The following is a 25,294-nucleotide window of genomic DNA, read 5'->3' as shown; positions in this document are numbered from 1 at the left end:
CCGGCCAGCTCCGCCCCTGCCCCGCGGGCTGGCCCCAAAGGGCTGCCGGACCCTAGGACCCGAGGCGAACCTGTCTCGCTAGAAGCCGGACCTTGGCGAGTCGATGGTTCAAGGTAGCTGCTTCCCTTCCTTGTGTCCTCGTCCACCTGCTCCAGCCATGTGTGCAGCGGAGTTGTCGCTCTGGTCTTCAAAACTAGGTGACAGAACGGTGGAAAAGTCCGAAGTGTTCCATGTTTGCAGGAGTCAGAGACCAGGCCCCCGGGGACTCTGATTTCCAGCGTTGTGCGAGTGTGGGGCATAACTGTGGGAAGTGTTGCCTGAGGAGAACTCGTTTCATCGGTGGGGCTTCTAGATGGGTGAGGAGGGACAGATTTTACTTTTGTTACTCATTTGTTTTTCCTGTCATGAACTGGATGAAGAATCAACCTACTGAGGGTCTCCACAGAGGTAAGAAGCCGCCAGTATTGTGCCAGTGCCCACTATCCTGTGGATCTCAGGTGACCTCAAAGGCCCGTCGGTAAAGGCCTGACCCAGTCTGTGGACCTGTGGGGAGATGGGGGAAGCTTTAATAGGTGGCGCCTATGAGAGGAAATTAGGTCATTGGGTGTCCTCGGAAAGGGATGATGGGATTGGTCTCTTTCTGTCTCTCCGCTTCCCTGTGGCCAAGAGAGTAGCAGGTTGCCTCCGTCTTGAGCTCCCACCGTGACACACACACTGTGCCATCTTTGGGCCAAGTGACCACACACTTGTCAGCCACAGTGAAAACCCTTCCCTCCTTTACGAATTGATATTACAGGTATTTGTCACAGTGATGGAAAGCTAACACAGCTCCCACCCCTGCCTTTAGAGAGAAACACACAAAAGGTTACCCTTGTTTGATCCTAAACTTGGCGGAAATGTCAGATAAATAGGTATGTACTGCATAGCGGTGTAGGCAATCTTCTAGACATGTCTTTTTAGACTACACTTACGTTGAGTGTTGGGACACCAGTCTCACTCCTGGATAGCAGTAAGATACCTGGTGTGGTCATCTCTGAGGACACAAAGCAGCAACAGAAATAAAGTTTAAAGTATTGAACATTTATTGTGTGCTGTGTGTGATTCTAAGCAGATTACGTATGAGGTGTGATTGAAATATATGGTGAATGTTTGAATTTTAGAAAATTTATTTATTTATTCATTTATTTATGTTTTTTTGGGGGGGTAGTTTGAGACAGGGTCTCACTATGTAGTTGAGACTGACCTGGAACTCACTATGTAGCCCAGGCTGGTCTTGAGCTCACAATGATCCTCCTGCCTCAGCCTCTGTAGTGCTGGGATTACAGGCATGTGCCACCACACCCGGCTAGAAAATTTATGATAGTAAAAGACACATTGCCATTAGCCTCCCTTAGACTACTCCCCCCATTCAAACACTTATATACATAATTTATGGAAAAATCATAATTTAATATTTCAATAAATTATGTATATGAAATCATTTAAATTTTACAAATTTATGGGATACCATGTGCTTATTCAATACATACAATGTGTGATGATAAAATAGGATAGTTAACATTTTTTTTATAGAATTAGAAAAATTTTTGCAAATTACTCACTAGACAAAGGATTAATATCTAAAATATATAAGGAACTTAAACTCAATAACAAAAACAAATCATTCAATTAAGAATGGGCAAAAATATAAATAGATACATCTATCTAGATGGTGAAGAAATTCAAATGTTCAGGAAATTTATGAAAAAAAATGTTCAGCTTCATTGGCCCTCAGAAAAATGTAAGTCAAAACCATAATGAGTTATCATCTTACTTCAGTTAGAATGGCTTTTAGCAAAAAGACAAAAAATAACAAATACCGGTGAGAATGCAAAGAAGGGGAAACTTAACACATCACTGATGGAAATGACAACATAAGGGTTCCTTTTCTATTAGTTTAAGAAGCAAATACAAGTTAACACTATAAATATATCACACCAAATTATTTTTCCTACATTTTTACTATTCTAATCCTTGGTTTAATTTTAGAAATTTAGAAAAAAATAAGATTAAATAAAGATGGTTGGGATATTTATATTTTCTGTGTAGGGAAGCAATTTATGAATTTCATAATTAATTAAAGATATTAATCCTGGAGCACTTAATCTTAAATTTATTTGAGGTGTGTATTTGAGATAAATAATTGATTGTGAATATAAAATAATTTATTTAAACCTATTATAAGGTTTGTGTGACTCTAACTTACTAATCTTTGAAAGAGATTCAGTGGTCCATTATGTAGATATGGATTTTTGTCTCTAGAAGATTAGGGGGCCTTTTCTGTTTTTATTAAAATTTTAAATCAGATTTATATTAGTTATCTTTTAGCCTCTAAAGGATGTTATATATTTTGTAAACCAGCTATAAAGGAAAAGAGATATGGATTTTTAAGCATGTTAAGATATAAAACATTTCAGAACATCCTTAAGAATAAAGTGCCATATTACAAGTACAGTGGTACCTTGGTTCATGAACTTAATTTTTTCACAATTCTGGTGGCAAGTTGATTTGGTCCTCATAAGATCAACATTGAACGCAACCATTGAATTTGATTCGGTACACAACCAATTCGGTCATGACCAGAGCCGTGGAATTATTCTTTTTGCAGTCAGACATTTCTAAAAGTCAGTGTTTTCTGTCTTATGATGTTTGCTTGAATCCACTACATCAGTGTAGCCTGGAGGGTCCTACTCTAGTAAATATCACAGTCATGGAAATTCTTGTTGCCATGAGCTGAAATTCTTGTCTGAGTACAGGCAGTGCTGAATTTAACAATGAATTTATTTGTACAACTTGGAAAAAGTAGTATGTGTAAACATGATCTTAATCTTCCTGAAAGCATCATTTAAAATAGAGAATTGTATTCTTGAAGGTGTAAAAATAGTGCATTTACTTATCTCTTCATGAATCACACTCACACTGTAAGGTATGTGTCTTTCCTGAGTATGTATGAATCAGTCAAGGCGCCATTAAGTCAAGAAGCAGCTGTAAGCAGTCGTGATCACTGAAAAATGCTTCCCAAGGTAGGAAGGAGTGCAGCGGATGAGGACAGTAACAAGGAGGCAGGGGCTGAGGCTTTTAGACTGCAGAGTGGTAGCACACTGCTTCCTCATCATTGCTGCCTCACGAGCCCCATTTTGGGGGATTTTGGATAGTTTTGCCTCATGAACAAAAGTCATTCATTAATGGTTAATTTATCTCCTCACTTTTAAAAAGTCAAAGAACTATCTTACTATAAATTAGCACTTTTGATCAGCAAAATAACTATTTCCCTGCTGGAATGATGTGATTCTAGCTGAAGTGAATAAAATTTACATGCTGTTTTGGGTGGCTTTTCACAGGTAAATGAATAATCTCCTTAGACTTTGTGAAATATTTAAAATTCACTCCCCCATCCCTTCTTACTTCTTCAAGGAAACCAAGAGATGAGAGTTTGGAAATCTTTGTTCTAGATGTTTTCAGAAAGAGATGGACAGGGGTTTGTATGGAATCAGATATAAGTATTCGTTAGTTCAAGGAATAAAATTACTATAAGCCGGACAATTTCCTTTGCATCTCTCAAAGGTAGATGCTTACTTTTTTTTTCTCTCAGTGAATTGACCCCTTTGACATTAAATAATGATCTCTATCTCTTGCAACAATTTTTGACTTGAAGTCTGTTTTATCAGAAATAAGTGTAGAGGCTGGGGATTTAGCTCAGTGGTTCCACCGCCTGCCTCACAAGCGCAAACTCCCGAGTTCAATCCCTGGTACCAAAAAAAGAAAAAAGAAATAAATATAGCTACTCCTGCTTTCCTTTGGTTGCCATTTGCATGGAATATCTTCTTCTGTCCTTTCACTTTCAGCCTATGAATGTCCTTAAAGCTTAAATGGGTCTCTTTGCAGGCAGCATGTAGTTGGATCTTGGCTTCTTTTTTTCTCAGTTTATTCAGTTGCTTTGACTGGAGAATTTAATCTACTTCTATTCAAGGTTTTTTGATAGGTAAGGATGTACTAGTGCCATTTTGTTGTGTTCTGGTTGTTTGGTAGCTCCTTTGTTTCTTTTTTTTCTTGTCTACCTTTGTGATTTGATAATTTTCTGTTGTGCTAAGCTTTGATATCTTTCTCTTTATTGTTTGTACATCTGCTGTCATTTCTTGTATTGTGGTTACATGAGATTTATATAAAATATTTTACAGTTATTATCTATTTTAAACTGGTAATAATTTGTGTCACAAACAGAAACTAGGCTTCTATCTTTCCCTTCACAACTTATGTTTTTGATTTCACAATTTACATAGCTCAGTGATTATAGCTTTAGGTATTTTTGATTGTTTTTATTTTAACTTTCATACTAGAGACATATATGATTTGTATGCCACCATTATAGTATTGAAATATTCTGAATTTAAATTTGTATATATACATATATATGTACATATATATACGTATATATATACATATATACATATTTATACATATATATATGAGTCTTATATTTTCATGTCTTCATGTTATTTTTGTATTTTCATATGTCTCCATGTTAGTAATAACTGTTCTTTTATTTCTGCTCAGAGAGCCCCATTAACATTTCTTATAACATGGGTCCAGCAGTACTGAATTCTCTTACCTTTTGCTTGTCTGTGAAAAACTTTATTTCTTCTTCATTTCTGAATGACACTCTGACTGGGTATATTATTTTTGGATGGTAGGTTTTTTTTTTTCTTTCAGCACTTTGACTATATCACTAGTCTTTCCTTGTTTTCAAGGTTTCTGGTGAGAAATTCACTGATTCTCTAATGAGAATTTCTTTTTACATGACTTGGTGCTTTACTGCTTTTAAAATTCTGTCTTTGACTTTTGACAGCTTGATTATAATATAACTCAGAGAGGACCTCTTTTGGTTGAATTTATTTGAGGACCTTTGAGCTTCATCAAGCAGGCAGTCCCTCTCCCTCCCTCCCTCCCCCCCTTCTAGTACTCCCACCATGCAAATATTTATTAACTTAATCATAGCTCACAAGTCCCAGAGGCTCTTTACCCTTTTTTCTTTCCGCCACCCAACTCAATTATTTCAAAAGACCTATCTTTAAGTTCACAAATTCTTTCTTTTGCTTAATCAACTCTATTGTTGAAACTCTAAATTTTATATTTCATGAAATTCACTGGGTTTCTCAGTTCTAGGATTTCTGTTTGGTTCTTTTTTATGATATCTTTTTCTGTTATGCTTCTCATTCAGATTATGAATTGTCTTCCCAATTTTCCTTAACTAGGTCCCATCTCCTATTTCTATCACCTCCCAATAATTTCATTGAGTTACCTATTTGTATTCTTGTGTGTCTTGTGGAATTTCTATGAGATCATTGTTTTGAATTCCCTTTCTAACGACTCATAAATTTTTGTTTGTTGGGGCTCAGTTCCTGGAGAATTACTATGTTCCTTTGGTGATAGCATGTTTCCTTTCTTTTTCATTTCTTATGTACTTGCATATCTGTCTTTCTGGTGTACAGTTGCCTCTTCCAAACTTCACAGAATAGCTTTCATGAAAGGCTTTCACCTCCAGATGGGCCTGAGGATATCAAATGGGCAGGATATGGTGACTGATTTTCAGTGGGCACAATGTTGTAGCCTGTGCGGCTTCTTCAGTTGTGATCATTATTGTTAATGACTATAGATACTTCAGTGATTTGGGGTGCAAGAGTATGATCTGTGATAGTGGCCACAAAGATGGTTAGGGCAAAGGCTTTAGAGGTCATGTTGTTCTTGTTTTTCCTCCACTAGGGAGTCATAGCAGAAAGGGATTTCTCTGAGTGTTGTATCTGATGTAGTTCACAGGCAATTACAGTAGCACTGGCAGCCAGAACAGAGGTGTTCAGAGCAGGTGTGGAACCAGAATTGTGGGCCTAGGGTCTTGTGTAGCAACTGGGAATTGAAGTTACTTAGACTTTCATCGTTATAACAAACTATCTGATGTAAACAACTTAAGGGAGATTTACTTTTTTTTTAGTATAATTATTTAAATTTTTAAATCTCCCTTTACATATTATATTAACATTCATATTACAAGGCATTCCATTCACAAATGTTACAGTTTGATAAAAACTTTACATACATATCCCTGAAAGTCTCTACCAGTTTTAGTCACTTTACTAAATCATTAAAATAAGAAAAGTAATGAAAACATTATCATAATTTTTTCAAAGCAGTAAGATCTGAGGCACTCTGGGAAAGATGTTCTTTTACAAGTATAATGTTCAGTGGTATCAAATTACAAGAGTCATCAGATACCAGTAATCAAATACACTCTAATATGTGACTTAATGACCCAACTTCAGTGTACACTTCTATCTGAACAACTGCTGAAAGAAACAAATGCTGGGCAACCATGGCTATTTCTAATGTGGTTCTCTATTATGAATAGGTGGTATGTGTTTTCAGCATACCACAGACAGCAAGCAGTATTCCTACTGCAAAGTTATTACTCAAAAAAGTCCCTTCCTCATCACTGTTAGGTTTACTAAATATCAAGACTCTCATGGACCCTGATTTACTGTGCTCACAGCAAGAAACATTTTAGAACTCTTAAGGGAGATTTACTTTGGCTCACAGTTTAGGGATTTTAGTCTGTGGTCAGCTAGTTCCATTGCTGTGAGCCTGATGTAAGGTGGAACATGATGGCTGTAGAGCACAGCTACTATTATGGTAGCCAGAGTACAGACAGAAAGGAAAAGAGCTAGAGAAGTTGAGGCTATGGACCAGATATAGTGGGCAAGGTCTCAATCCCATAATCCTCTCCTTTAACTTTCCATCACCTCCCAATAAGCTCATAAAATTATGATCACATTAATGGAGTAATCCACTTGATGAAGTTAGAGCCTTCATGATCCAGTCACTTCCCTGAAAGTCCCATCAGCTGGAAATCAAGCCTGCAGTACATGAGTTTGGGGGATATTTCAAATCCAAGCATAACATGAAAGTTCGTATGAATTCAGTTCTACTAGGTTTGCTGCTCTGAGGTGCAGCCTAGCAGCTTGAACCCAGGGGATTGGGATGGGGTTGTGGCTCTGATACTGATGGGTGGTCATAGCACTGGCATAACTTGTAGAAACAGAGTGCTAAAGAGGCTCAGATCCTAGAGAACAGGGCACAGCTGCAACATGGGACCCAGAAGCAACAGGACCTAGTAACACCTTGGGCTCCAGAGAATGAGATAGACACTGAGACAGTGAAATATGGCAGCCACCCACGTCCTGTGAGCCAAGTGCTGTAGCAGCAACAAGAACCCAGGAATGGCTTGGAAATGCTGTGGTTTGGGCCCCACTGGGCAGGGAGCAGGTTGGTGGTGACCCCATTCTCTGGAGAGGCAAGGTGTCTCAGCAGCTGAGACTGTGGGAGTCTAGCTTAGTTCTAGGAAGGGAGGCACTATGTATCTTTTTGAGGGCAGTGTCAGAGTTCAGCCAAGGTTCTGATGCCCTGGGATGGGAGGCAACAATGTCTATGCAGTCCCAGTAAGTGCAGTTATTTGGGTCAACAGAAGTTTTAGATTCCTTGAGGAAGAGGTGCCACATCAATTGAGGTGCTAGGAGGTGCAACTGTTGTGTGCTACAGGCTTGGAGTGCCCAGGGTAGAAGCTGCCTCCCCTATAGTGTGGACTTGGAGGCGGGGAGAAAGTGCTGTGGAGTGCAAGAGGCCCGAGGTCTCTTAGGGCAGGGCACCGTCTCAGCTGTGACACTGTGCATAGAGTAGGTGTGATTGTTCCACTGCAGAGGAGGTCTCAGGTCTCTGGGGGATGAAGCACTGCCTTGGCTATGGTGCTGATGGTGTGACTGCTCCAGTGGTTCAGTGTTCTGTATTGTGAGCGAAGGGCATGAACTTCAGCTTGGCGCTAAGGGGAGGTGCACCAGGGATTGAGTAGGAAGGACGAAGTAGCTTTGAGGAAGCTTCGTCCTAAAACATGAGGCATAGCAGCAACTGTGATCACAGGCAGCGTTCTACAGGATGGGTATGGTGCAGTGGGATCTGAGAGCCTTAGGGATAGGGGTGCAGTGGTTACCCACCCCTTGAGCAGTATGCACTCTAGCAGTGGCTCTGGTTCCAAGATAGTGCCAAAGAGCAAGCACAGATAGGTAAGTTGTAGGGGTTGTGAGCCACCTTTTTAGATACTTTTAAAAAATGCAAAAGTTTTAAAGATTTAGTAGCCACGTCATAGTTCATTCTCAAAAATAGCAGGCGGATGCAATATTAATGCATATCAAAACCTAGTACTGTGGAGGAAGAAAGGCATATTTGAACTTCTTGCTTCTAGTATCCACCAAAGCAAGACTCCTGGACACTCTCGGATTTGATTTTTCTAGCCCTTGGTTTATCCTATTTTGATAGGCAAGGTAGATTTGAAACAATTCCCTATCACCTTCTTCTTGGAGCTGGGTGGCCTGACATGTTGGAAGTTTGTGTGGGGAGGACCAACTCCTCACTATATCTGATGTCTCCTTCCCTTCCACAGGGGAGGTTTTCCTATATTAGAATAATACTAGCGTTTCACGACTATGTGGATTTTACTTCCCAACATCCACTACGTAAAATAATGGCCAGCATTTGGAGAACACATAAAACCTATTCTTGTTTTGGTTATTGGAAATATTGAAGGGTCTGAGCTAATAGCAGACCATCATAGTAATTTTCCTTTAGCCCTTTTCTCAGCTATTATTTATTTATTTTCTTTCTTTTTTTTAAAGATTCAACAATGGCTAAAGAATAGGTCATTTCACAGTTTGCCAAATGAAGTACAGCTCCAACTTTGCCAGACTGCAGTTTATTAAGAGTGAGTGACACAAAAATTTTCCATTTTTGGTCTTGGCTGTCCCCTATGTAAGGCAGTGGCGAATGGCGAATAGTTTCCAAAACTTCAAAGACAAAAAACATGTCACAAACTGAATATTGACCCAAAAAAGGTCACAGTTTAGACTTTGTGCTTTCAACTTTGTAATTTGATAATGAATTTCAACAGAATTTAAAAGTCACTAGAATTGAAAATAGGACAAAGACCAATGTTGTTATAAATATTGTAGCAAAACAATAAAAGTGATTAGACTGCCTGAACAATTCACTTGTCATGACAGGGATTGAACCTGGGTCTTTATGCTTGCGAGGCAGGTGGCAGAACCACTGAGCTAAATTCCCGGCCCTTGCATGTTTATGTTCTTCATAGTATAGCCCCATCATCTCAAGATGAATACAAACAACAGGAAACAAAAAAGCTACCAGGTCCAGTCTCCTTTTTAAAAGAGTATAGTAATGATTTAGATAACGATAGATACAGGGATTGAACCTGGGTCTTTATGCTTGCGAGGCAGGTGGCAGAACCACTGAGCTAAATTCCCGGCCCTTGCATGTTTATGTTCTTCATAGTATAGCCCCATCATCTCAAGATGAATACAAACAACAGGAAACAAAAAAGCTACCAGGTCCAGTCTCCTTTTTAAAAGAGTATAGTAATGATTTAGATAACGATAGATAAACCTTTATGACTTGAAATAAATGTATGTGCAGGGCAAAGTAGGACATCGGAATCAATGTTTCTGGTATAGGTATGGAGAGAGATCATGGAGGTCCCCACTTCCTAATTTCGGTGGAGACAGTGGTTCTGAGGTTTGCTCAGGGTCCTCACCAGAGCTGTTGTTGGAATCTTGAACTAGAAAAAGAAATTCACTAACTTTTCCAAAAAGTTTATAAGTTACCTAATACCTGGAGTAAATCTTTCTTTTTGAAACTACTCAGAGTATACCTTTGAGGGCAGCTCAGAACTAACATGAGATCTATGGCTGCTATTCTTTTTTTGGAAAAAGTTTAATAGTGTTGAGTTAACATGAAGCCTCATTTTAAAAATTGTGGATATTTAGAAATTTTAGTGAGAAGTTACTTTCATTAAGCACCAGTTCATTCATTGAAAATTGATATCAATATTTATTAAAATTTATTGTTTTAAATGGAGACTAAAAACCAAAAATGAATCAATATGTCTATGAATAATTAATGATGTTCATATCCTCTTCTTAGAGTTCAATATAAAATTTACCTATATAGTCATACATGTATTTAGGTAGACATCATGTTTTCCACATGGGAACATATTAAATCTTTCTCCTTGTATTCTAAAAAGTACTCTTACTTTCTGTATTGGTTGGGATGAGCTGTTGTGTCTCTAGGATTAACAACAACAACAAAAAATACCTAAGGAAGAGGATGATTCTATTCACAAGTGTTTCAAATAGTCTGAAAGTGTGAAATTAAATGTTTAAACATGAGAAACATCCTCAGTGTTGGCATTCCTTCACATTACTAAGCAGGCTGTTCAAAAATCATTCTGGGATTATAGTATAGTACAAAAGTTGAGTATCGGTCCATGTGAGTATTTTATGGTTAATTGCATGGGTGGATTCTTTAAATTTTAATGCTGCAGAAGAATTGAGCAGCAACCCTGTAATCCTTATGTCAACAAGATGTAGAGGAGGTTGGTGATCCAATTAGTGTAATGGGCATCTGGCACCCAAATAATGCCCTTCAGAACCCGGGTGAGAATGGCTAGCCCCATCCATACTTTCAAAATATGAAGGAGTGAAACAGGATCTCTTGTGTTTTCTATAATTATTTTAATCCAACTGAGTCCTAAAAAAACAACTTTTTGCTACTGGAGTGCTTATCATCCATCCATGTGTAAGCACTTCCTTCCGTAACTTTGCCTTCTCATTTCCTCCTTCCTTTTCCATCACATTCTTACCACTGGCCTCATTCCCATGATTCCACAGTGATCCAACTGACTGTTACTCCATTTGTAGTTCATAGAAGTCAACTATTATCATAAGAATATTTCTGTAATGTTTTACTTTTACAATTTTTAGTAATTTTTCAAGTCTATAGAGTTCAAATAATGGTTTTGAAAAACTGATGTCTGTTAACATAGCAGTTAATAATGGAAAGCTGGAAGACTTCATATTTTAATCTTGTGATTTTCTTCCCAAAGCCAGTGAAAATCACACTGAGAAATTTACTTCTTGCATCTTCTTTATTTGGAACATAGTTCCTTTGGATCAGCATAGTTCTTTGAGTAGCCATAAGAGTTTATTTTAAAATTTACAATGAATGTAACTGTACTGTATCCCTAAAATGTACCAATAAACTCAATTAAAGCTGAAAAAAATGGGGAAAACAAAAAAATTTATTTATTTGCATAATGATGTTCTGTATGTTGAGGTACAGTTGGCTATGGGTCTCTTGTACATTTACATGTCTTGCTACGTGTGCCAAAATTTCCAGGACTTTGGCTGTTCTTTCCCTGGGCCATTTGTCAGAATTGTTCAAGCCTGTAATCCTGAGATGAGAGTGTATTTATTACAACTGGGCTCCTGTCAAAGAAAGGTTTGCTTACTGCTTGTTATAAAAGCAATGGGGCCCCTGGGCTCAGGTCTCTTGTGGCTCACTCTGCTGCATATTCAGGCTTCTCTGGCTCTGTGGGACTTGAAACTTAGGGAATTGTTGCAATTATGCTGGTACTTCTGTTACTGCTCCTTCTGAGGCTAACAGAATTCTTTGTCTCTGGCTCAGGGTTCTATCAGTATTGATGCACTGTGGTGGGCTAACTTCTTAGCATGTATAGTTAGTGTGGAGTTTTCCTGCTTCTAACTCTCTTTCACACTATTAAAGTTATACAGAAAGGGGAAAAATGCCAATACTTTGTTTATAAAATAGCTTCCTTTTGAAGAATTCAAGTTACTCTTAGATGTTCTATATTTGCCCCTAAAACCTTCTGAAGTATGTGGGTGAAGTTCATCACCATTTTATAAATGCAGATTGGAAAGAGAGCTTAAGTGATTTTCTCAAAATCATAGCCGATCCTAGTTAATTTATAGCTGATCAAGTGTTAGTATTCAGGCCTTCTCACTGATCACACAGTCATGAGGTATCTTACTATGAAAAACTACCAACTTCTATCTCACTAATATTCTGTGCAATGATAATGCTTAATTTGTAATATAAAATTATAAATGATGTTTTTCTAGGAAAGAAAGACTCTAGGTAGCATAATTATTAACTGAGACTCTGATATTATGCAGACTTCCTACTATTGCAACAGAACATAATCTGTTCTCGTCTTCACAAAAATAAAACTAATATAATAAAAGTAAAATAAAATCAATTGTATTCATTCTCAGCCTCAAATAGTGTTTCTCAGGTATAGTCCCCTCAAAATAATCTGGAGAGCCTTTTAGCGGTTGGTTGGCGGGCTCCAAGACCCGACCATCACAGCAGAAGGTTGTAGCAGAACAAACCTGCTTAGTTCACGGTGGCTCGGAAGTAGAGCAGGGGAACAGTGCAGCAGAGAAAGGGGTGAGGAGTCTGACATAGTAGCCAAGGTCATACCTCCATGACCCACCTGGACACACCCAGAAATGTGCTTTACCAATCTTTTCCCTGGGCAGCTCCCAAGCCAATCAAATTGATATAGTTAAGCTTGACCATCACACTATGTATTAGTGCCAGGGATCTACTGTTTTCATAAACCAAGAGTGGACCAACTACTATCTGGCTAAACACTTACAAACAGAGGAAGTGGCAGATTTACAAAACTGCCCCAAGTACCACTTTTAAAAAGTCTTGCTAGGAGTGCAAATCATCACCAAATTATTCTTCCCCAAAACTTAAAACCTTGCTGTATATCATGAATTCAGCAGTAGTGGTTTAAAAAAGTGCCTGTATTTATAAAGTAGGGCTCACCTAAGGACTTCATTTTTGTGAAGACCTTCTATTCCATGATTCTACAACACTTTTTCTTGCCTATTCATAAATTCACTCAATCTGTATACATTGAGTACCTGCTTTCTGGGCCCAGTGCCATCCAGGCACTGATGCCTGGTTTTGGTTTTGATTAGTTGTCACCAGTGACTTCAAATTAGCCAATTTGAAGGGAATACTGTTTTTAATATTCCTTCTCTCCAGGTTTGAAGCTGAAAGCACAGCTCTAAGATATGGACATACACCACTTGAATGCTATTTGATTCTTGCTGACTGTTTAAAGTTCATATCAAGTAATACAAGCAGAAACAAAAATTTCAACTCTGACATTTGATTTGAGTTTGAAGAGGGTGACTTCCTAGGGATAAATATTGTCTCGGTTTCTCAGCCTCCCATCATTTTTTTGTTTAAACATTTAAAAAAATTATGTAATCTGGATTTGAGGTGTAACTAACTCAGTTGTACAGTGTAGGTTTAGCATGCCTGAGGTCCTGAGTTCAATCCCCAGCACCAGAAAAAAAAATAAATGTAGTGTCATATTAAAATAACAATATATATACAATAACAAATATATATCATAACAATATATGTAATAGTTTGTCAACATGCAAGACACAATAAGATTAAATGATTGTTATTGAGTGATTTACCTCACTTTGGAGGTAAAATGGTCTTAAGTAATAATAAAAGTGTAAACAAATGGTTATTGGTTCAAGGAACTCTTTTGATTCTTTAAAGAAATTTAAATCTGGCAAAAGATTTTATGTGAAAGTGATAAGATTTAGGCGGACAGAGCAATTTATGTTTAGTGATCAAACTTGCTTATTTCTGTATTTAGTCAAGGCCAGATTGGATTTGGAGATCTCTGAATCTAAGACCCTAAATATACAGGTCAGCATTTTCTGGGGCTGATTTTGAAACTGTCCCTTGAACTGAGATACAGTGTCAGAAACAGTATCCAAGAGTCTACATTTAAAAATATGAGCCATGGAACTCTAAAGCTTTTTACATAGAAAGGATATTGAATTGTGATTTATATACACATCAGATGGTGGTGGGTCTGTATTTGCAGACAAAGACGCAATGGAATTGGAGAATGGTTAGGAGCCTGATCAGTAATTCTTGGACCAAGGCACTGGTCATAGAAATACTGAATAGGAGATGGATTCCAGATGATTTATTGGGTTTTTTTTTTGTTTGTTTGTTTAGTTTTTCGAGACAGGGTCTCACTATATAGTTGAGACTGACCTGGAACTTACTATGTAGCCCAGGCTGGTCTCGAACTCACAGCGATCCTCCTGCCTCAACCTCGAGTGTTGGGGTTACAGGAGTGTGCCACCACACCCGGCAGATGATTTATTGGTAACAAATTAAATGAGAAGGGAGAGTGAGGGAAAAACTGTGTATTTTTAACAAATTTTAAAGCAGCCAAAACTTATTTTCATTGCCATTGTGTTAATTATGTAAAATTGTAGGTGGGTCAATAATTTTTTGATAGCTTGAACTGAAATTTTTTGATAAGGCATCAGTTAAAAGTTGGGCATTATAGTAGCTAGGGTGCTTAGAGGTACCTTAGAACCATATGATCCTTGGTGGACTTCAAAATCTTGACTAAGATCAGTGATTGTTAGTGTTAAATGGAGCCACCAAGGTAAACAGAACTCTGGGGCAGATAACTGAATCACTTCCGTTTACACAGCTAGTTAGTAACAAATAAAAATAGAACACTGAATTTAGTGCTCATTCACTCTGCTGTGCTGTCACAGTTGTGGGCAGATAAAATCAAGTTATGTTGATATTTCACCTAAAGGAGAGAAATTTAAGAGATCATGTGGACTGGTGTTTCTCAGAATCAGTTTAAAAAATAAAATCTGGTGCTGGAGATTTACCTCGGTGGTTCTGCCAACTGCCTTGCAAGCATAAGGGCTCGAGTTCGATCCCTGGTACCAAATAAAATAAAATAAAATCTGTGGTTTGCTTTAGCAGTGCTTTGGAATTGAACCTAGGGAAGTGCTAGGCAAGTGCTCCACTCAGATTTAATTCTGAAGTCGTGATATGTTCTATTTTCTAAGATACTCCCACTTTGATCCTTTACTGTTTGATCTTTTCAATTTGATACTCATTAGAAAAAGGGTTAAAATTTTGTAAATATGCCTGCACTAGCGCTGCCCACCTGCCATTGAGTGCCACGACTCTATGTAACTCCTCCATTCCAGGCTCGCGGTCTTCAGTACTAAGCATCCCTTTTTCTTAATATATATATAAAAAAAGTGTGGCATACAAGGAGGACACAGTGTTATGTCTGTTTTCAGATCAGACTTCTGTTGTAGCATATGAAGCATTCCGGAGCAAAGAATCACTCAATCTGGGTTTTGGTGTTTGTACTGTATTTTATGCAAATGCTGCTGGAACTCGTGGGTTCTGTGAAAGTAAGGGCCAAGCCAATCTTTATTCATTCTCTGAAGTCAAGATTTATTTTTTAAAAATCATTTACTTAGGAGAGGTAGGTTGTAGTTAACAATAATTTAGGATTTTCTTTCTTTTTTTTTTTTTTTTTGTACCAGGGATGGAACTTGGAACCTTGCGCTTGCAAAGGCAGGTGGCAGAACCACTGAGCCAAACCCTCGGCCCCCACAATAATTTATTGCATCCTTCAAAATAGCTAGAGAAAGATTTTGAGTATTCCTAATGCAAAGAAATGGTAAGTGTTTGAGATGATAAATATGTCAGTTACCTGGATTTAATTATCAGACACTGTATATATGTATCAAAATAGCATGCTGTACCCACAAAATATGGACTGTGATGAATCAATTTAAACATTTTTAAACCATTGCTTAAAATAATGAATAATTATACTTCTGACATTGTACCAGGTTCATTATAAGAGTATTTCCTGGGATGGAATAATTCTAGAAGAAGTGCATTTGCTTTTATATTTTAGGAAATCTGCCTTTTTTAATAAGTGCCAACTGGCCTATTTCAGTTTTACTTGGAATAGTCTTAAAACTTCTGGTAATAAGTAAAGAAATAAGTATCGAATGATATTCATTTAAAAATCTAATATTTTCAGGAAATTTTTCTATGAAGCTTAGGTACATTTCAAAGCTAAAATTATTTACCTTGAGAATGAATACTTTTGAAAACTCTGTCTACAGCATAGTGTTAGATCTTTATGGTCTGTGCTGATAGTTCAGTAGCCTTACTTAGATAACAAATTGCCACAGACTGTGAGGCATTTTTCAAGGATTAAATTCAACCTGTTAGATCAGTACCTAGCAGAATAAAATGAATAATTGGTAGTAATTGTTATTGTTATTAAATAAAAAACAATCCCTTGCAGTTGATGGCAAAAATACCTTTCAAATAAAAGAAAAATCAAGTCAGTATAAGTGCCATTTTATTTAGGAAACAATTGACTGGTTTAATGTGATGCTTGCAATTTGCAGTTATAATACCTGTTCTGAGCTGAGATTCTTAACGATAGGCAAGAGCCATGCGCAAATCTTGTGTTTGGCCACCACAGTGCGTTGCATTACACAAGCCTGCATCAAGTGGAAAGCACAGTTTTTTATCTGCATTATTTTTGAGGAGGGATTAAAAGTGTTTAACAATTTTTATAGCAGGCTCAGGGGTACATTATAATTCTTTTTTAATTTTAAAATATGTATCGGATAAATCTCACGAGACACACAACCTTAGTGTGAGGTTAATAGTGACCTAACAGCAGCTACTTTGAGCTGTTTTTTAAAAAATTATTATATTACTCAAGACAAATGGCTTTCTGAAGCTATTTAGGCCATGTGTTCCCATTCTGCCTTATAAATCTTGATGTGCCAGGTAGTGGAGCGATTGCTTAGTTGATCCCCTGGGAAGACTGAAGTGAAAGCATTGATTAGACTCTTTTGGGCTGAGAGCCCTGTTCAGCTATTTAGCTGGCAGGAAACTTTTTTTTTTTCATTAGAAAAAAGCAGTGCCTTGCCTAAAGATATTTATTATTATTAGTGTGGACATAAGTAGTGTCCACTGTCTACTTAAAAGTACCATTGGTGAGCCATTCTGGAAGCAGAGGAATTTTCCTGAATCTGTATTTGATTAGAATTTTAAAAATGGATATCTTTGTCAATACTTATCATGTAAAGCTCATGAGAGTTTCTGTATATAAATCACTCTGTTATAAGCTCCTCAAATTCAGAGTAGAATTACAGTAATCTGATTTGAAAATGTTATGAGAAATTCCTTGAATGTTTTAGTATTGATGGATATCAACTTAATAGATGTGTACCGTGTACCTCACTGAGCCCGTGCTGTAGAAACTTGATGGACTACAACTACTACAACTAGAGTAAGTGCTGTATACTCAAAGGTCCTATGAAAAAAGCACCAGGAACACAATGATATGTAGGATGTGGTTTCATTTTAAATATTATATATGATTTATTATTTATGAACTCAAAAGAAAGGTGAGCTCCATTAACCTAGTGACCTTTATTTTTTTCTGAAGTAGAATAACTGCATTCTAATGGAAATATAAGAACAGTAGTTATTGTAAATATAACATCCTGAACATGTGGGGTTACTCACTTCTGCCTCTGAGAGCGCCCAGTGGGTTTCAGCATATGTTTGTAAGCAACTCAAATTTGCCAAACAGAATAGAAAAATGTTGCCCAAATATTACCATCGGGAAAATATAGAATGTTCCTCTTGTTAACCTTCTCTACGCATTTCATATTCTTTTCAAAGTAACAATCACTGGCTTCATTCAGGACTGAGCTTGTAGCCTCGTGAGGGTCATTGAGTTGTATTTCAGCCACTGCAGCGATGTGCTCAAACTTGTGAACGTCTTGGGTAAAATCCTGGGCATTAGTTTGGGCCTCTCTTCACAGACCTTCTCAGTACCTCTCAAGCTACATTTGGAGACCTTCTAGCCAGAAGAAAAATGGAGTCTTAGTTCTGCTGAAAGGCCATGGATGTACTGAGGTCTGGGACAGAATCCAAGAAGACATTAGCAGGGGTCTTCAAATGCTATTTTTCACATCACTGATAGCCTCTGGTTGGTCTTCAACAACCTTTGGATCTTAGGCAGAGTGAGAACAATACAGACAGTGTCCATTTTTCACAAAACTGATTTTATTCCCATTTTAAAAACAGGGTCTTTTAATTTATGTATTATACTCTTTTTTTTTTTTTTTGCTTAAGAACATTTATTTTTTTAAAATTATGTTGACATTTCCTGGTAGTTGCTGTTGCTTTGATGTTCTTGCTTGTCACATATAAGCCAAAAAAGAGTGGGCAACTGTATATCATATTCCTCTACCCCTACCTCTACCATTTAAAAGCATGTTTAATTGATCTGGGAAATCAGCAAACCTGGAAACTACTATGCTTTATTAAACTGCTGTCTCTAATGAGAACTCAGGTCTCAGTGTTAGGAATTGCTTCCTCTACACTGCTGCCTTGCTGTGTTGTCTGTAGGAACAGTGTTGCTTAGTTCTTAGAACAAAGGCTGTGAATGCAGGCAAGGAAGGTTCAGATGTCAGTGCTACCACAGTAAGCACCAGGCCAGTTATTTAACCCTTTGGAGCCTCAATTTCCTGTATGTGCAAAGAGCGACAATCATAGGGTCAATAGAGGGGTTCCCAGTGACCATTAAGAATTAATACAGATAAACGCCTAGAAGAGTGGCTGGCATATAAGATTCATATTGGCATATATGAATTTGGCACCTGATCGCAGATTGCTTCTCTGTGTTAATAACCGGACATTTATAACCTGATATGTGCACATCTGGCCAAAGATCGCCCAGCACATGATTCCATGAATAGTATGGCTAGCCCTATTTCTTTATCTGTACTCTTTTCTCCCTCTCATTCTTTCCCCTATTTATTTCGACCATTGTACAGTATTATGTGCCCTTTTAACAAATGCCACAAATATTTGATATCAAAGTAAGATGTAGATTAAATAACTAAAGTTCTGCCTCCTGCACCATGGCATGAGTAAGTTCACTGTCCTTCTGCATCAGAACTGTTCTGATTTTATAGCTGCCCTCACCATTTGTAGACTCAGAATATTAGAACAGGAGGTGTAAGTGAGGTGATGAAGGTCATGAGATGCCATGGAACCCCAGGGGGCTGGGTGCTAGGAACGGGAAAAATTAAAGGAACTGACACAGTTGTGACTCGTGGCATCAAACACGATGATTTACTGAACACTTTAAAATAAAACTGGGTCATGATAGAGATTTTACTGACATCATCTCATTTAATTCTCACCCTATGAGCCACTCCTCCCTCCCTTTCTTAGATTAAGGAACTAAAGGTGAGAGATGTTAAACAAATTGTCCAAGTTTCCGAGACCAATTAGTGCTACACTCACACCCAGGGTACCTGGTTAAAACTACTCCTAGCCACCCTGGTTTCCCATCTGTTAGGTTAATTCTCAGGGAGTGACGCGATAAAAGGGGTCCCCATACCCATAAAGTTCCAAAAGGCTATACTGTCGAACCTGGAGAGGTAGTTGTGAAAGTTCCTGACTTCCAGAATGATAAAAAGGTCTCTTGATTAATTTGCGCCGAGACTTAGTTTCTAGTTGCCTGTCCTACAGTATGGCATCAGAGCACTTGTACAGACCTTGATCTGTGGCCTGACTCACCATTTTAAACACAAATTCATATGCTCTGTGCTTACTGTTTGGTTCAAGCACAGGCAGAAGTGTTGACTATTGTATACACTTAAAATTTTCCATAGGGAAAGGTGGGGTTGGGAACTGAGAAGAAAGAAGTTGGCACTCCCATGCCACCTGGCACTTGGCAGCCAAGCTCCCTCCTGAGCAGTAAAGGAAGTTCATCTCAGGACACTAGCTAATGTCGGGTGGCAATGCAGTTCTGCCTTTGGGAGTAGTTTCATGCTGGTTCTTCTGGGCTGGGGTGGCTGCTGCGTTTTAGGGAACCATGGAGTGGGCTCACTGTGTTTACCTTTGTGGGGGAAGTGAGTACTATGGTAGAGAGTGAGTAGACACAGGGAACTTGACGTCCCTTTTTGTATTTTGAACACTAGCATTATAGGTTGTACCTACAATGGTGGGGGGTGGCTACTGGCTGTACTGCATGTTTGTCCAAGAAAATGACAGGGTACATTACAATTTCACAACTTTCTCTTTCTGTTTTTTTCTTGGAAACTTGATACACCAAAAATGTTTCCCATTTCAAGTTTACTGGATCTGGAATGCTAGAAAAGAAAGTCCTGAAAATATGGAAACAAAGTCTTGGAGGGAAGGGGAATGGGGAAAAAATAAGAATCAAAATATGTCATGTAAGGTACAGGATCCCAATGATGAATGTAACTGTATTGTGTACCTAAATTGCACCAATAAGCTTAATGGGAAAAAAAGTCCTGGTTGGACATAGTAGCATACTTCTGTAAACCCAGCTACTGGGGAGACTGAGGCAGGAGGATCCCAGCCTGGGAAACTGAGTGAGACCTTATCCCAAAATAAAAGTACTGGCACTTGACTAGCATGAGTAAGGCCTTGGTTCAATCACAAATACTGTGGGAAAAAAAGGGAGGGGGAGAGAAAGAAAGAGAAAAAGAATTCTGAGCCCTGAGAAATAAATCTCCTACTGAGAAAGGTGATTAAGCCTCTTCAGCAGCATGTCACTGATTGTGCATCCGAGGTCCAGATTTTACAAAAACTTGTCCCCCAAGAGTACTTAGGAAATTCAGTGATCTTTGCACGTGTTATACACAGTGTACTTACAGTTTTCAGTGTTGCCTTTGTTTCAGATTTTTTTGGTAGGATGTGAACAATTTATTCAGAAATCTGAAAGCAGCAAGCATGGTGAATAGATTTTGTAGGCAGAAAGAGCCAGATTCTAATCTTGACTCTGCTGCTCACTTGCTATGTGACTTGACTAAATGATGGCACCTCCGAGCCTCAGCTGGCTTATCTGTAAATGCAGGTGATAATCTCTGTCATAAACAATGGGAGCAAAAACCATATCTTCTTTATCCAGTTTCCAACTGATGGGCAAATGGGCTGTTACCAAGTTTTAGCTATTACAAACTGTGCCTCTATAAACATAGGTGCGCATATATTACTGTGGTATGATTCTTTTAATTCTTTTGGAAAGATACCCAGCAGAGGGATGGCTGGCTCAAATGGAACATCTAGTCCCATCTCTTTGAGGTATCTCCATACTGATTTCCATAGTGGTTGCACCAGTCTGCACTCCCACCAACAACGGAGAAGGGATTCTTTCTCCCTACAACCCCACCAACATTTGTTATTGTGTGATTTCTTGATAGCAGCCATTCTTTGTGGGGTGAAGTGGAATTTCAGTGTTGTTTTAATCTGCATCTCTCATATGACCAGTGATGTGGAACATTTTTTCATATATTTACTTGCTGCTTTTACTTTGTCTGAGAAATGTCTGTTCATTTCAGATGCCCATTTTTTTCAGCTTTAATTGAGTTTATTGGTACATTTTAGGGATATAGTACAGTTACATTCATTGTTGGGATCTTGTACCTCTATATGACAAGTCTTGATTCTCATTTTTTCCCCTTACCCCTGCCCTCCCTTCACCCCCTCCTCCCCTCCCCATCTACATTTCCCTACACCTTTAGCTCCTTTCTTCCCATTTCTAAATGTCAGTAATCTTATTAGGATCTTATGTATTATTGCAGATTATTCACACCAGGGAAACTATTCAGTATTTACACATGTGTGACTTATTTATTTCACTTACAAGTATATCTTCAATATGTATCCATTTTCCTATGAATGAATCTATTTTCTCATTCTTTGTGGCTGAGTAATATTCCATTTTATAGAAAAACCACATCTTCTTTATCCAGTTTCCAACGGATGGGCAAATGGGCTGTTTCCAAGATTTAGATATTACAAACTGTGCCATTATAAACATGGGTGCGCATACTTCTCTGTGATATGATTCTTTTAGTTCTCTTGGAAAGATACCCAGCAGAGGGATGGCTGGGTCAAATGGAACCTCCAGTCCAAACTCTCTGAGGTATCTCCATATTGATTTCCATAGTGGTTGCACCAGTCTGCACTCCCACCAACAATGGAGAAGGGTTCCTTTCTCCCCACAGCCCCACAACGTTTGTTATTGTGTGATTTCTTGATAGCAGCCATTCTTTGTGGGGCAAGGTGGAATCTCAGTGTTGTTTTCATCTGTCAGATGCCCATTTTTGAATCGAGTCTTTATATTTGGGGGGAGGCTGATTTTTTTGAGTTCTTTATATATTCTAGATAACAGTCCTTTGTCTGAGGAGCCCCTGATAAAATTTTTTCCCACATTGTAGGTTGTCTTTTAGTTCTGTTGATGGTTTCTTTTGCAGTGCAGAAGCTTTTAAATAAGATGAGTTCCCAGTTGTTGATTCTTTCTGCTGGTTCCTGTGCTACTGAGGATTTGTTCATAAAGTCTTTTCCTATGCCAATGTTTTCAAGAGTTCTGCCTAACTTATCTTCCAGCAAGTTTAGTGTTTCTGTTTTAATATTTAGATCTTTAATCCACTTGGATTTTAGGTAAGTGAATGGTGAAAGGTAAGGGTCTAGTTTTAATCTTTGGCAGGATGAAATCCAGTTTTTCCAACACCATGGAATACTACTCAGCCATAAAGAATGATAAATTAGATTCATTCATAGGAAAATGGATACATATTGAGGATATACTCCTAAGTGAAATACATAAGTTGCACATGTGTAAATACCGAATAATTTCTCTGGTGTGAAAAACTATAATAGTGCATAAGATCCTAATGAGATAATGGACAATGTGAAATGGGAAGAAAGGGGCTAAAGATGTAGGGAAAGTGGGAAGGGTAGGGGAAAGGTAATAAGGGAAAAGAAAAAATATGAGAAAATGAAAATAAAGTGTTTGTAAATGAGGAGGGGAAGGGGGGTGAAGGGAGGGCAGGGACAAGGGGAAAAAATGAGAATCAAGACCTGTCATGTAAAGGTACAAGATTCCTATAATGAATGTAACTGTCCTGTATTCCTAAAATGTACCAATAAACTCAATGAAAAAAACCCCCAATATGTAAAAAGCAAAAAACAAACAAACAAAAAAACAAAATAAAAAAACAAAAAAACAATGCGAGCAAAATTGTGGTACTTCAAGAAAGCAACTCAAGGTAGTTATGAAGCACTTACTGTCTTCTAGGAGCTGCTCTAGGTCTTATGGATACCATGGTAATCTTGAGCTTCAAAGAGGAACAGGTTAATAATGATTCTGATAAAACATGATGCAGATGAAGACAGGGAGAAGTATTTAGGGGGCCATGTGCTTAAGAGAAGTAATTTAACTCAGTTTAGGCCAATATTTGACTGTGTTTACTATTAAATAGACTACAGAACCTTGATCTTGGCCACAGACAGTTAAATTGGAATTTATGGCCCTCAGGTGATGCTAATGTAGAACCAGGTTTGAGAAACACTGGTTTAAGCTGTGATCAGGAGAGTTTATCAGAGGAAGCTAGATTCTTGAGCTGAAGATTGGTGGATGTGACAGAGTTGGCTAACTGTGAAACAAAAAAGTTGTGTTGTGTGTGTGTGTGTGTGTGTGTGTGTGTGTATGTGTGTGACATGACTCACCTATGTTTAGAGCTGCAAGGAAAAAGATGTGAACCATTCTGGAGAAATGAAAGGGGCTGGGTTTGAGACTGGAGAAGGAGGCGGAAGAGCCAAGCCAGGGACAGAAGACAAGTGGCTGTGATTTCATCCCAAGGCAGTGGCTTGTGTGATGGGATCAGAGGTACACGCAGTAGGGCTCAGTAAACAACAATAATAGCTGCTAGTCCTGGTTGCTTGAGTTTGTAGAATCACTGGCTTTAGGGAGGAATAGCATTTAATGTCTGTTCACAGGGAATAAAGGAAGGATTTTCAGAACTTGTGAGGTACCAGTTCTGTGCGAAGGTAGAAGAGGCCACTGTCCTTGGATTGTGGGTTTCATTGCATCCACACTGAGCCGGCAGAGTCTAGACAGTGAGTGGTTACTCCCCAGACTTTTAGAGGTCATTAAATACATACAACATAAACTTGGCCATTTTAGCCACGTTTTAACTATAGAGTTCAGTGGAGTTACACACATTCACATTGTTTTGTAACCCTCACCACCATCTATCTGCAGGACTTTTTATTCGCCTCCAATACCCACTAAACAATGACTCCCCAGCCTCCCCGGCCTTGGTAACCTCCATTCTCCCCTTGGTAACTCATATAAGTAGAAGCCTACTGCATTTGTCCTTTTATGATTGGGTTATTTCACATAGCATAAGGGCCTCATTAGATTTCAGTAATTGCTGTTCTTCGACCCCAGATCCTTCAGTTATAACAATCTAGGAACAACTTAGCTGATAGGAGCTCAAGATAAGTCAACAGCACAATACCAGATGACCCAGCTGTGTCTACCATGTGTGTGAAAGTTTTGCTGTGCTCTGTGACAGAGGTGTGATACTCCTGAAGTATCTATTGCAGTTTCCCATTCTGTTCCTTCAGGTTCAGGGCAACATAAAAGCAGCTATTGGGCTGGAGACTTAGCTCAGTGGTGTTGCCGCCTACCTCACAAGTGTAAGGTTCCACGTTCAATCCCTGGTACAAAAAAAAAACATAGCTAGCTATTTATTAACTGTTTATGGATTATTTCTTACACTTTCTCTTCATACTATTTTCTGTGGCAACTTAGTTCTGTATACTTGGCTTTCGGATGTCTCTTTCTTTCAGGTAAGATAATAAGCATGTGGAAAATGATATTTAACATAGCCTCAGTTTATAGTAAAGCAAGACTATAGATCTGGACTATTTCCCAGGGCCCATACCCGGCCTTGGTACTGTTGGGTGTTGTTGAAAACTGTAAGAGGCAGGGCCTCCTGGTACCATTCTGGTCACTAGGGGGTGCTCTCAAAGGGAATTATGGAAGCCTGACCTGTTCTCTCTTTGGCTTTTCAGCCATAAGGTGAGCAGTTTTGCTCCATCATGGACTCCACGCCATGATGTGCTGCCATAGGCACAAAAGCAAAAGGACCAACCCAGCATGGACTAAAACCTCCAAGACTATGAGCCAAAATAAATTTTTCCTCTTTACAAGTTGATTATCTCAGGTATTTTGTTGCAGTAACAGAAAGTGGACTGACACAAGCAGGAACAAGTTGTATCTTTACTGAACAGTCTAGTTCCATGACTGATCTATTTTCATAGTTCTCTCTGTTCTCCAGAAGTTTTGATGAGTAACTCCTCAAAAGTATGGAAACTACTTGAAATAATAGTCTTTTGAAAAAATCACACATTTCATCAGTAGCTTAATCTTAGACAGACACTGAATTCTTTTTCTTTAAAAGTAAAATTTAGAATCTTTTCTTTCCTGAAATTTTATTTATCTTAAAATTTTTGTTGTATTGAACTTTTTGACTTCTTAAGATATGTTAGACACTATGTGAGAGTTCACAAAAACAATATATATATATAT

General features: G+C 38.3%; 1 protein-coding gene across 2 annotated transcripts in view; it reads left to right on the top strand.

Annotated features, from left to right (window-relative positions):
• The first annotated feature begins 341 nt into the window (after positions 1-341).
• Positions 342-25,294, top strand: part of Nmu (neuromedin U) — a 186,461-nt gene continuing 161,508 nt past the window's right edge. For both annotated transcript variants that reach the window (XM_033758941.1, XM_033758940.1), the window contains exon 1: positions 342-447. The gene's annotated coding sequence lies outside the window, so the exon portion shown is untranslated. The remainder of the gene's footprint in view (positions 448-25,294) is intronic.

Source organism: Fukomys damarensis, unplaced genomic scaffold (genome assembly GCF_012274545.1).
Source record: "Fukomys damarensis isolate Sample0158 unplaced genomic scaffold, DMR_v1.0_HiC HiC_scaffold_35, whole genome shotgun sequence".
Lineage (NCBI taxonomy): Eukaryota > Metazoa > Chordata > Mammalia > Rodentia > Bathyergidae > Fukomys > Fukomys damarensis.
This window is presented reverse-complemented; position numbering and strand designations above follow the sequence as displayed.